Genomic DNA, 13,300 nt, shown 5'->3' on the forward strand with positions numbered 1-13,300 from the left:
GAACTTCAGGAGGTCTAATGTTGTGCAAAGTCTTGAATACCTGGAGAAGATTTGTTTAGGCCTAAGGAAAGGGTGAAATGCCTCAGAGGCCCTAGTTTACGCAAACCATTTAAACCACTCTAGTTAAAACCTCACTAGCATACTGCATGGAGGGCAGCAGACTGAGCTTCTCACCAGAAATGCATGGAATGTATTTAGATGTCTTTTTCGGTGGGATGAGATTACGAGAATTGGGAAGACCAGATGCAGGGGATTTCCAAAGGTCTGAGGCCAAGCTGATGACTGCCAACCCTGCACACTTAGATGGAGCTCTCCTAGAATGTGTACTTCCTCATGCACTTGTCCTTTCCCTCTGACTCACTGTGATGGATTGAACTGGGTCCCCTCAAATTCATATGTTGAAATCTTCATCCCCAGTACCTCAGAATGGGGCCATGTTTGGAGACAGGGTCTGCACAGAGGCAATCAAGTTCAAGTGAAATCATTACAGTGGGTGCTAACCTCATATGACTGGTGTCCTTATAAAAAGGGGAAGTTTGGACACAGAGATACATACCAGGGAAAGACAATGTGAAGATACAGGAAGAACAACGTGTGAATATGAAGACAGACATCTCTAAGTCAAGGAGAGAGGCCTGGAACACATTCCTCCTTCACAGCCCTCAGAAGGAACCAATCTTGATCCCGGACTTCTCACATCCAGAATTGTGAGAAAATAAATTTCTATTGCTCACATCGCCCAAATTTCTGTTGCTTATGGCAGCCATAGCAAACTTGTCTTTGGGTTTCTAAGTCACAGCCCTGTTCTCTTTCAGGGGAGAGAACTTTCTCTCAGGGGAAGAATTCTAAGGAGTTCTTCATTTGATTAAAGTGAGGTATAGAAGGATAATGAGCAGTTGCTTCCTTGACCTCCAGGGCCGCAGAAACAAGTGAGTGGTAGAGTGTGGCCTCCTGTGTGGTGGCCACACACCAGAGTGTAGCCCCTGCAGCCTTGACACAGCCCTTGTTTGGGGATGTCCTTCTCAGGGACTCCTTCTGTTCTCCAGCCCTTCTAGAACGTGACCCCAAAATGTACTGTTCCCATGCATCTTGGACCATCGATGCCAACTGTAATCAGCAACCATGTAAAGCTACTTAGGGTTTTGATGTTGCTACTGACCTTGGCATACCCCAGTCCAAACCCTCTCCTCAGCTGTTCTCACACCCTCTTCTGGCCCCCACTTCCCCAATGTCTTCATTCTTCTCATCGCGTGCTGACTAGAGAGTCCTCTTTGGCCATTCTCTGTGTCCCTTCTGCTGTATCAACTCTGTTGCCAAATCCTACGCGTTGTTCCTTCCCATTTCCTCTCACTCTGCCTCTCCTGATGTGTGCACTTCTAGCACCCTTGGTCAGGCCATTTGTACCCCATGGGTTCCAAGTGCCACCAGAATACTGTTTGACATTGTGCACTGCTTGGACACCAGGGATATTTTGATTTGGGGGGCCCTGGTAAAGGACAGAGTAAAGGATACGGGGAGGTCTATGGAGGGATGGGTTGTGGATGAGGGACGAGGTAAAGCTAATTGTGGGGGAGGGGGAGGGGTGGGCTGAGGGCACAGACTGCATGGTAATAAAAAGAAGTTGCAAGTTTAATGTTTTGTTTTCAGGGGTAAAAACAAAAGTGGTATGGATGTTAAAATGTCAACAACTACCACAGAATGTCAATGTCGGAATGTCAGGAATCACTGCAGATGCCTCCATCTGGTTGCTCGAATTTCTTTCCTCCAGCGTTGTACATACTGCCACGTTTAAATGTGTAAGTTTCTTCAGTGTATCATCTCCTGTCTTCATGGAGTCAACAAACATTGACTGAGTATACTTCTCGGTGTTGAGATTTGGTAGGAAACAAGACAGAAGGAGTCCCTGCTGCTTCCCTACCACCCTCTCCTACAGCTCATGCTCCAAATAGTATTTTTAAGCTGATTCTTAAAGAGTTAGTCACCACATGTATGTGCGCGCACACACACACATCTGTACATACATACATATGAACAAGTATATGGCACATACATCACTAAAGCTCCTGATACAGACCCTTAATTCACTGATTATAATCAAAAAGAAGGTACTGAAGAGTAAGCAGGCTCCATGAGGAACACTATGCAGTAGTAGGTATTTTCCTTCGAAGGCGTTTTCATTTATAGGATGAAATGGGGGAAATATGGGGACATTTTTAAAATAGTGGGAATTGTTCCTTCTGTCATTCTGTGCTTTTGTTTTCATGATTTTCCTCCTCCCGATTTTAAGCTTGAGAACGTTTAATCTTCCTTTTCAAAGTTTAGGTGAGGAGAAAAAATTTGTTGCTTGGTTTGGTATTCCTCTGACTCCCTAAAGTTGTAGTACAAATAAATTTCAGGGGCTTTTTTGTTTTTTAAGATTTTATTTATTTATTTATTTGACAGAGAAAGAGACAAGGAGAGAAGGAATACAAGCCGATGGAAGTGGGAGAGGGGAGCTGGATGTGGGGCTCGATCCCAGGACCCCAGGATCATGACCTGAGCTGAACGCAGATGCTTAAGAACTGACCCACCCAGGTGCCCCTAAATTTTACTTTTTGAAAGACAAAGAAGGAAGCTGTTGCCTCCACCCGCCTCCCAATACCCCATTCAGATAGACAAAGGTGCGGACAGTTCCCCGCCTCTTCTCATCCAAGTGCAAGAAAACTTTCTCTCAGTTCTTTTCTCTTAAATAATAACCATAAGTTTTTGGAGAAGTCAATCAGTTCAAAATATATGACATTAAAAAGGAAGAGTAATGACACAAACCTCACAGCGCAGTCCGGAATGATAAATTAGAACAAATCGCGGCTGTTTGCTGGATTTAAACCAACTAGGGCGAAAGTTCAGCTGCACAGGGCCAGTGTGAAGATGTGTGCCATCCCCGATTAAGAGCTGGAACCATCGTGCACCGAGCCTCCTGCCGCCCAGCCCAGCCACTTGCTTGCTTGCTTGCTTGCGTAGATTTGGCGAGGGTCCAGGGGAGAAAGTGGGGAGAGGGAAAAAATGCCCAGTTTTCGTTCTCAAGCCTCCTGAAAGGAAAAGACGTGTCTGGACTTGTTTTAAAAGGCTTGGAGAAATGCCTCGCACATGACAAATGAAGAAGTTCTGGTCAGAGAAGCGGGAAATTAATCTAGGTCGTTCCCGGGATCATGGGCAGGAGGGGACAAGAAAAAAGACACCTTTGGTGAAGGTGTCTACGCACACAAACATGAAAAGACGTGTGGCTAGAAAAATGGGTCCCTGGAGACTTAGCTCTTCTTCTGTAAAGCTGGACACCTGCCTTCTCTAGAAGCCCTGGGGCCTCCCGTGCAGGTGTGCATGTGTCAGCCCTTCTGTCCACGTGGTTTTAAAGTCAGTGGTTGTTGGACAAGGTAATCCTGGTGCCAGGCCCTGAATCGTGCATTTTGCAGGCACTGTCTGGTGTAGTCCTCCTAGCTCCTAGTGACTCTTCAGCCCTGGTTGGTAGAGGAGAGCCCCGAGACCCAGAAAAGTTTTAAAAATTTGCCCAAAGTCACAGACCTTGTCTATTCATCTCCTAGAACTTAAGCGCCACCCCACTTTCCTCCAAGCTATCTGTATTATGGTTTATTTTATGCTTTTCCAAAATTGTCTGTACTATGCAGAATGTGTGCAGAAATCTTGCTGTATGCCATTCGCTCAAAATTCAACAAGCCATTCCTGAGAATTATTAGGTGCTAGGTTTGTGCTAAATGGAGATGAGAACGTATTGCCTCTGCACTGAGTTAGCTCATTGACTCATTCATTCATTCATTCATTCATTCATTCACTCATCTATCCAGCAAACTTTTTTCCTAAGTACTTCCCAGGCACTGTACTAGCTGCTGGAAATAAGAAACCCAAAGGATACGTGTTTTGTGTGCCTAGTGATAACAACAAGGGCACTAGTATTATCATCATCTTCGTTTTACAGGTGAGGACACTGAAACAGAGATTTAAGAAACTCAGTCTCGCTGGAGTCGAGATTGAGACACAGTTTAAATACTGGACAGACTTGCGGGAAGAAGATGCAACAAAAAAGCTTGGTAATGCAGTGAAATCCCTGAGAATTAATGTCAGTCCGTGGTTGCTGAGGCCAGCGGGAATCGGTGACCAAATACACCGGTCCCGAGGTGCAGGACAGCTGCCTGACCCTCAAAGGGGGCCCACGGCTCCTGGCAAAGCTAGGAGAGTTGTCAGAGTGTGGTGAGCTGGGTACTTAGGAGGCAGACATGAAATTATTACACTATCTTTCAGTTTCATTTCAGATATCGGGGGTTGTTTCTGCAATGACTAAAATTGGGGTTGCAGGGAAGAGTGACTTTGGCTGCGTTTGGAGGGTCAGCTCATCCTAGTAAGAATCTTGAGGTGATTATTTCTCTAATGAGATTCAAATGAAAGATTTGTGTGTGTATGTGTGTGTGTGGTGTAGTGTTCATTCACTCATGCCATAGATATTTATTCAACACCCACCATGTGCCTAGACTCTGTTTTAGGCCTTCATTCAGTGAACAAATCAGAAAAAATACCCTCGCCGCCATGGAGCTTACATCCTGGTGTGTATGATAGGCAGCGAATAGACTGAGACAAGACCTAGGAAAGCGTATTGCCGGTAAGGGATTGGGAGGAGGATGGGGTCCTCAGAGCCTGGATTTAAGTAGAGTGGCCACACAGACCTCATGGTAATGCTTCAGGAAAGCCCTGAAGGAGGCAGAAGTAGTCAGTGACAAGGTCCTAAGGTATGAGTTGCCCCATGTGCATAGGGAATGAGCAGGAGGCCAGGGGGGCTAGAGAAGAGTAAGTGAGGTCAGACAGAAAAAGCCTGATAGAGTCTTAGAGAAAATTGTGATGACTTTGGCTTTTCCTTTGAGTGAAAAGAGTGTTTATGTGTGGGGTGGGCGTGGGGTGGGGGTGGTGGTAATAAAGGAATTAAGAAAGAGTTTGAAAGAGTTTGATTCTGGATATGTTTTGAAGCTAACAGATGTTCCAATAGATGGTAGGTTGGACATCAGAGAACAAAGGTGTCACCTCATGGTCTTTGGCTGGAGCTTCTGGAAGGATGGAGATGCTTCTCCTATAATGGGAAGGCTTACCACATGTGTCTAGACGAATGGCCTGTCTGCTTGTCCACAGGATGGGCACGTCCCAAGTGAAAGTCATGTCTGTGTGCCTTACTTAGGGGCTAGGAGTCAGGAGTTAGTCAGGAGAGAATCAGCTTCTCTTATCCTGCCATAAGAAGAAAAAAAAAGACAGTTTTAGTGATTTGCATAATAGGACCTGTGAGAAAGACCAGTGTGGGTCTGGTGATGAACGGAGGAGATGTTAGCACCATCCGTTAGTCATTAAGCCACTTCTTCATTTGCTGTGTACATGTGGTTTCTAACTAGGCTGGAATTTGGTTAACAAAACAACCATGGTCTCTATTTCCCCCAAATCCTTGAATCTAAATATCATTTTTGAAATGTTAGGTCATGCTATAATATACTCCTACAGGTGTCTTATTTTCATTTTCTCAATTTTATAGGAAGAAAAAAATATATATATGTATTTTTTCCATATATATATATATATATATATATATATATATATATAGCCTCAATAAACACATCTGAAATTAAAACCAAAGTTCTCCTGCATCCAAATGCATTTTCCAGCCATCTGTGGTCCTTAGTGCCTCCAAGCTGTTCCTGCAGTATTCATGACTTAAAATGGTTCCTCTCTTAAGCTGTTTAAACCGTCTTTCCTACATCCTGTCCAGGCTGTCTGGTTCCGACTGCCTCCTGAAGGAGCTGGGTTTGCCTGCATCACTACGTGCGCTGAAGGCAAAGGGAAACCGAAGTCTGAGTTCTGGGGAAACACTGGCAGGAGACATTAAAGCACCTGAAACCTGAATTCTTCAGGGTCCTCCAAGGTCAGGGAACAGTGCAGAGCCTGCAGTCATGCCCAGGGAAGTGTCCTCAGGGGGGTCCTGGCTTTGGAGGCTCCTTCCTCTTCCCTGTGCGTGTGAGCAGGAAAGGGGCTGATAACAGCTCAGTGCTCCCCTCCCCTTCATATTTCTTTACTGAGTAACTCCCACATCTCACACACTCTGTTTCTTGATGAATTAACAAGGTATGTATTTTACCATATTGGAGAGACCAGACATAGCCCCAGAATGAGAGGTCCCGGAGGCAGCCAGTGCTTTAAGGTGGGGGAGATAGCACCCTCTGTTGAGTGGGGCTGGCGTGGGTTCAGATTCTGACCCCGGCCAATGCTACTTTGAGGCATCGCTTGCCCTCCTCCAGTCTTGGCCGTCTCCTCCATCGAGCCATCGTGATTTGTTCCCTGAGGAGCCACCCTGAAGATCATTGCTATTATGTGGACGATACACGAAGATGCAGTGATACCCACCCAGCAGCGACTCAACCTGTTGTAATGTTGATCTTTCTTCTGTTTGTTGAGCGAGGTGTGGGGGGAGTAAGTAGTGTAACCAAGCCTTCCGGCACTGAAACTGAGAAACTGGAGAATTCTTGCTCTAGAAGAGAGATACCTGTGTTGTGCCTGGAGGCTGTTGTTCATCGCATTTGGCCTTAGGCAGACATTAATAACCAGTCACTGTCTCCTTCCACCCAAGCCAGGGGATAGCCTTGGAGCTATGGATCAGGGTCAATACATTAATGGGTGCTGGCTTCTGGATATACCATCTCTCCCACAGTCATCGAGCCCGTGGATCCAAGAGAGGAATTTTGAGAGCTTAGCCTCTCAGCGAACATCAAGAAGAGTCTCTCAACCTTACAGGCAGCTTATAGCCTTAGAAGCATGCCCTTAGCTGGGAACACATTTGGATGCAAGGTCAAATGTCTCTTGATTCTCTCCTCAATGATTGTAAATAGGCCTTCTCTGCTATGCGTGCCCTAGGAAGGAGTCCACGCAGCTGGGGGCAGCCCAGTTTGCTAAAATCATCTGGTTTTGAGGGCACGTTCAGTCTCTCTTGTGGTCTGGAACTTCCCGGGAAGGGCGATGTGGGGGAGGCAGGTGCCACCTTCTCTCCCCCCATCACCTGAGGTCCACAAGCTGGGGAGACAGGAAGGGAGCGGGGTCCTGGGCTTCCTCTGCCAACCGCAGCCCCTCAGCCCGTTAGAGCCAGCAGCCAGGAAATGGGAAGTGCATTTTCTCCCCCTTCTGAAGGGGAAGCCAATAGTTTTTTTTTTTTTTTTTAATATTTTATTTATTTGGCTTACTGGAGATGCCCATAGGCGAAGAAAGTCTTAGCACCTGTGATACACACCCTGACACACAGAGAGCACTGAAAGTCAGTCGTTCATGATTAACACTCGCGACCCAACAGGGGAAACCAGTGAGAGGTGAGCGTCAGGGGATTCTTGGTTTCAGATTCCTAATCTGGCCTCATCTGGGCTGTTTCTGCTGCCTGTTCCACAAAGCCAGGAGGCTGCCCGAACTAGCAGTGCCCGCTGGGGAACGCTGCCGTGGGGCGGACTTGCCGATGACTCACCCCATCTGAGGACTTCTGAAAATGATGTTTTCTGATACGTGACCTCTTCCCTGCAATGCTTCTCCTTCATAGACCCAGGAAGGAAAACCCAAGAGTGAAACCTGCTGCTTCCGACCCTGAGCAGATCTTTCCAAAGCCCAGCGTCACTGTTACGTCAGCAAGCATCCCTGATATCAAAGCAACACACATTTCATGAGACAAACTTAAGAAAGCAACAAACCCAGGAATGAGCGTCCAGGTCCCAGCGCAGAAAATACCAACACACTAGTTTCTTTTAATCAAAACCAGCCTCCCAAGCCTTATCATGAGAAGGCAAAGAAAATAGAACCCTCAAAAATCACGTGGGCCGCTCCCAGCTGTCCAACCTGATTCAATAAAACCGAAGAGATAAAGCTTTAATGAGTCAATTAAGCAAGAACGAGATTAGATAAAATTATCATAGATTTATTGACTAATCGTGGAAAATAAGTAATTTCCATGAAAAGAGCAAGCATGTTTCAGGCACAGATAAGATACGAATGATGGGATGATACCACAGACGAGCTGTCAGGTTTTTTTCCTAGCATTCTGGATGTCTTACTTTCACGTAACTAAAAATAAGCCCCTGTACCAAGAACCCTGGGCTGCTTTTTTCACAGAGTTGCTCGTTTACTCCTAATTAGAATCATACACAAGATACATTATTCACCCTCCCCCGCCCCGGTCTTTTAGACTTTTGGATGGCAGAGCAAACTCAGAAAAGTCTAGTAGCTGCGGTGGGTCACCCATTAGGGAACAGTGCTCAACTGGGGAAGCAAGGTTGTCCTGAATCCGACGTCGAGACCCTTCCCTGGCTCACCCCACAGCTTCCAATCGTCAGGAGATAGTGGGGAGCAATTTCCAACTGCTTTCAGTACCCTTGGACTTCCCTTTAGAGACACTCCTCTTTCTCTAGATCAGCATTTCTCCTCTTAGAGAGGAATCATTGTCACCATTCCTGGACAGCTGCTCAAAGCCCCAGTGACTGGCTCCTACCTGCAGAGGCTCCAGTTCCTTAGGTCTGGAGAGAAAACTTAAGAATGTGCCTTTCTACCAGGTTCTCAGATGATGCTAGTGCTACAGACCCAGGGAACCACGCCTGAGGCCCGAGAACCCCAGTTTAAGAAAACCTGCCTTTCTCTCTTGGAGCACAGAGCTAGGACGGCAGAGAGGCGATCTCAACAGACTCTTTTTCTAATAAGTAAGCATAAAACAAACACAAAGACAAACACGGTGTGTTTAATTATCACCAGTTGAGGTTTTGTCTGCTGCAGTGGACAGTTTTTCAGCTCAGATCCAGGTTAAATAAGTCCCAGGGGGTTGGCCCCACACACCCACAACCATTTGTAATAACCACACTATTTTCCTACGTTTAACTCCCCTCTGAGTTTGGGCAGGTAGATAATACCTGCTCCTGTTTCAGACTTGACCTCTTTGGAGAATCAATGTTTCGTGAGTTTTCACAGTCAACTTGGGCTTCTGTTGGAAACTCATTCATGGAGAAGCTGCTGGGGTGCTGCCGGCAGGAGGAGGGAGGCTCCCAGGCCCAGCTGCCAGGGTGTGAGGCCCCAGGGTCAGGAATGCTGTTCCAGTGCCAGGAGGTCAAAACTTCTCTGCTTTCCGTTCCCCCCTCCCACCCATTCCTTTCCAAGTTACTCATGTCCTCCAAATAGCCTGTCCGGGAGAAATAGGTGATGAGCCACCTATGTGATTAAATTTTTCTGAGAGTTACATTAAAAATAATTTATTCCCCCCCCCCCACCTTTTTTCCCCTACTAAGTCTTTGAAATCTGGTATTAACCCTGAGGGCACATCTCAGTTCAGACCACCCACTGTTCATGTGCTCCAAGGCCATGTGTAGCAAATGGTTGCCGTGTTGGACATTGTGGCTCTTCTGCATTGGGAACCATTCTGCTGTTGGAACCTAGGAAGAACCACTTTGTGAAAAGTGGGAATATCCAAATATTCATACCTAAGCAGTGGTTTACATGTATTAAACATATGGATGCCAGTAGCCAAAACATGGCTGTGGCTCAGAATCCACTGGGACACCTGTTAAAAATAGGACAGCCAGTGCCTAACCCCAGATCTGCTTCATTAGAATGGGGGGTGGAGGGAGAGGGAGCTCCTTGGGTAATTCTGCAGCATCCAGCCCAGGACTTTCCACAAAGGGACATTTCCAGTCATCAGAGATGTACGAAACCCCATCCAGGGGCCTCAGGCCAGAGGCCACCTAGCATCCAGCTCCTTACTCTCTGAAATGGTGTATTTTACTCGTACCTGAAACCCAATTTGCATGGGGATGTATTCCTAACAGATAGACGTTTTGATCATTTGTCAGAATTAGGTTATCATCCATTGTAGACAAAGGCCCTTCCTGTAGCTTTCTTGCCTTGCTTTTGGGATTACTTTTTTTAATTTATGGGAGCCCTGTAAGTAGGGATTTGTAGGCAGGTGCTGCCACCTAATGGTGAAAGATGCTATTGCTACAAGTTGGGATAAACGTGGGCTTGCCCTCTGCTGATAAAACGGTGTTAATACACGGGGTTCCCCTGGTGGGGGCCTCTGGGGCCTGGCCGCAGCTAACGTTGCAAAACGGCGGATCTGAGATATGGTTCCTAGATCAGCAGCGAAGCCATCCCCTGGATACTTGTTAGAAATGCAAACCCTTGGGCCCTCTTCCAGATCTGCTGAATTTCAGAAACTCTGAGGGTGGAGCCAATAACCTGCGGTTTAACAGGACCCCCAGGTGATTCTAATAACATGTTCAAGTGTGAGAGCCAGGGTCACCCTCTAAAATAACGGTTCTTGATCTTTTAGAGGCAGGGGCAGTTGCCCCAGGGAAAAACGCACAAGGGCGCATACACACAGACTTTTGCAAACACTTGAGGAGAGTTCATAGGCCACATGAAATTGTTCCAAATCCTAAGGAGGTGGGGATATGAGGCAGGGAATGGATTAGAGATCCATCCCTCTCGGAAGACACAGCTAGCTTTGGGATTAGGAAAAGGTGCCTTTTACTCAAGTAAAATCATGTTTTTTAATTAGCGTATTTTAAAATTTTCAATAATAAAAATTATTTCAACAATATTATAAAGATGTAAAGCTTATATCAGTTCTATATAAATTACACAAATTAAATTGTAGATGATCCAATAATAGAACACCTGAAATTTTCATGAGCGCAATTAGGCATTCAATATCACAAAAATGTTAATACTTTGTTTTAAAGTAGTTATTTGTCTTGCTTTCACAAAAATAGCATGTTTTGCAGCAGCTTACTTGCTCCAATATCTCATTTTCTCTAGAGATAATTGCTGTATTCGACACTCATCCTCTAATATTATAATCCTCAGACATAACATAAACTTAGGTGTTTTTTGTTTTTTGGTTTTTTTTTAAGGTTTATTTATTTATTTGACAGACAGAGATCACAAATAGGCAGAGAGGCAGGCAGAGAAAGAGGAAGGGAAGCAGGCTCCCTGCCGAGCAGAGAGCCCAATGCGGGGCTCGATCCCAGGACCCCGAGATCACGACCCGAGCCGAAGGCAGAGGCTTTAACCCACTGAGCTACCCAGGTGCCCCAACTTAGGTGTTTTTTAAAATAAAATTTAAATTTTGAGGGGCACCTGGGTGGCTCAGTTGCTTGACTCTTGATTTTGGCTCAGGTCATGATCTCAGAGTTGTGGGATTGAGCCCACATGGGCCTCAGCGCTGGGTGTGGGGCCTGCTTGAGGTTCTCTCTCTCCTTCTGTCTCTATCTCCCACCCCCCACCCCCAGCTCACCCTCTCTAAACAACAACAACAAAAAAGCCTATATTCCTCACTGGCCAGGTTAACTATATCCTGAAAGTCACAAAAGTATTTGGAAATTCCTGGTGAATTATTGCCCTAGATATACTCTAATGTCAGAAGAGACACATACCAGAATTTAGAAAGCAATTTCAAGTTTTCAGTTCCTCATACACGGTGACCTGTCAGTATCACATCTCTTACTCTGTTTATAAGTCAATTTCAATAGCAAATTTGACGTTCTAAAGCAGTGGTACATAATTAAAATGGCTTATCTCTTATCTTAATCTTTCCAATTATTTGTCATCCAGAAAACTGGGATGTCTGTGATATTCTTTCAGTCTTATAGCCCTTTCTTTCTTTCTTTTTAAAATTTATATATTTATTTTAGGAGGGAGAGGGCTGAGACCAAGAGAGAGTCTTAAGTAGACTCCATATTGAACAGGAGGTCCAAAGAAGGGCTTAATCATATGAACCTGAGATCATGACCCGAGGTGAATCCAAGAATTTGATGTTTATCTGTCTGCGCCATCCAGGAGCCCCCGCAAGTGTTTCTTTTAATAATGAAATTACTGGGGGCACCTGGGTAGCTCAGTCAGTTAAGCATCTGCCATCAGCTCAGGTCACGATCTCCGGGTCCTGGGATCCAGTCTCACATCAGGCTTCCTACTCAGTGGGGAGTCCACTTCTCCCTCTCTCTCTGTGTGTTCTTGCTTTAACTCTCAAGTAAATAAATTTTCAAAAAATAATAAATTACTATATCTAACACAGAAAAAAAAATTGACTTTAAAATCTAGTTGGAGTCATGGAAGACCTGATCATGAGACTTTCAAGGAGCTTCCTCCTATCTGTCTTATCTATTTATTTATGGGGAGATATTGGGGTTAAAATCAAGGGATTCTGTAATTTATTTAGCATCAGTAACAGATGATTGATAAACTTAATCACTGATTGTCTTCAAGGAGTTTCTTAATTTCTTTGGTGCTGTCAAGGTCATTATGCACATTGAGTTTGGGTCCTGCATCATTTGGTTTGTGTCATTAATCTAACTTCATCTATCATCTAAAATTATTACCAAGTGAATAAAGTTTCAAGTTGATTTTTTTTTTTTTTGGAAGTGTACCTTTGGCTTGCATTCTAAGGTCTTTATCAATAAAATAATCAAATTTTCAGTGATTATTGCAGACTGCTCTTCTAACTCAATCTTTCCATTTGGACTTTGATATTAGCCTCAAATTTAGGTTTGTTAAACATGTTTTTTAATGCGACTCTGTATTTCATGTAGCTGTAAAGGTCTCAGGCAATATTTTTAAAGACCTAGGTGTCAAGAGATTTTTTTGCTGTATTATTCACTAGTGTACACAGAATAAGAAATACAGAATGTCCTTAAAGTATTTTAGAGGGTTTTCTATTGTGATTCATTATGTTTCCTGCATATATTTGCATATATTCCTGGATTTTCAAATTATGTTTTGTTTAGGTATAGCTTTATTTTAAATAAGTGGTCTCCTGAATCCATGCAATGTTGGTGTTTTTTTTTTTCTATTAGACATTTGAAAGGCCAAATGTGCAAAGAGGGGAATAGTTGCATTTGAGAAATGAGGAACCTGATGATCATTATTAACTGTTCTTAACTGTTCTACAAAGTTTGTAGCAGGATTTATATCCAATAGAATTGAATATTTTTTAAACATTTCTTCTCTTATTCAAAATGATTTAATTCATCACATCAGATTTTTTTTCATTCTTCAGTTCTGTTTTTGTCCCCTACGTAAGGTATTATTCAAGGTTGATGTTTCCATTCCGCATAAATGTGCTACCATAATATTATCAGTATTTGCTTGGTTTCTGCCAAAAATCCACGTTAGCACAGTCATACAGATTGTGGATGATTCCCTGTGTGTGCTTCAAGTACGATTATGTCTCTTACGGGTTCAGCAGAAGCTCACGGATATATTTTCT

At 44.4% G+C, this 13,300-nt stretch overlaps 2 long non-coding RNA genes across 3 annotated transcripts in view; one reads left to right on the top strand and one right to left on the bottom strand.

Annotated features, from left to right (window-relative positions):
- The window catches only part of LOC132015024 (uncharacterized), a 64,405-nt gene extending 59,499 nt beyond the window's left edge, over positions 1-4,906 (top strand). The window contains exons 2-3 of the long non-coding RNA XR_009403525.1: positions 1,648-1,796; positions 2,443-4,906. This is a non-coding gene — a long non-coding RNA (uncharacterized LOC132015024). The remainder of the gene's footprint in view (positions 1-1,647; positions 1,797-2,442) is intronic.
- Positions 2,980-7,692, bottom strand: LOC132015025 (uncharacterized). Of its 2 annotated transcripts, none has more exons than XR_009403526.1 (3): positions 7,529-7,692; positions 5,130-5,262; positions 2,980-3,068 (listed from the first exon to the last, which is right to left on the bottom strand). It is a non-coding gene; the product is annotated as an uncharacterized LOC132015025 (long non-coding RNA). The 2 variants fall into 2 exon arrangements; XR_009403527.1 differs by lacking the exon at positions 7,529-7,692 and adding an exon at positions 5,917-5,999.
- Positions 7,693-13,300: the final 5,608 nt, after the last annotated feature.

This window comes from Mustela nigripes, chromosome 4 (genome assembly GCF_022355385.1).
Source record: "Mustela nigripes isolate SB6536 chromosome 4, MUSNIG.SB6536, whole genome shotgun sequence".
NCBI classification, from domain to species: Eukaryota; Metazoa; Chordata; class Mammalia; order Carnivora; family Mustelidae; genus Mustela; species Mustela nigripes.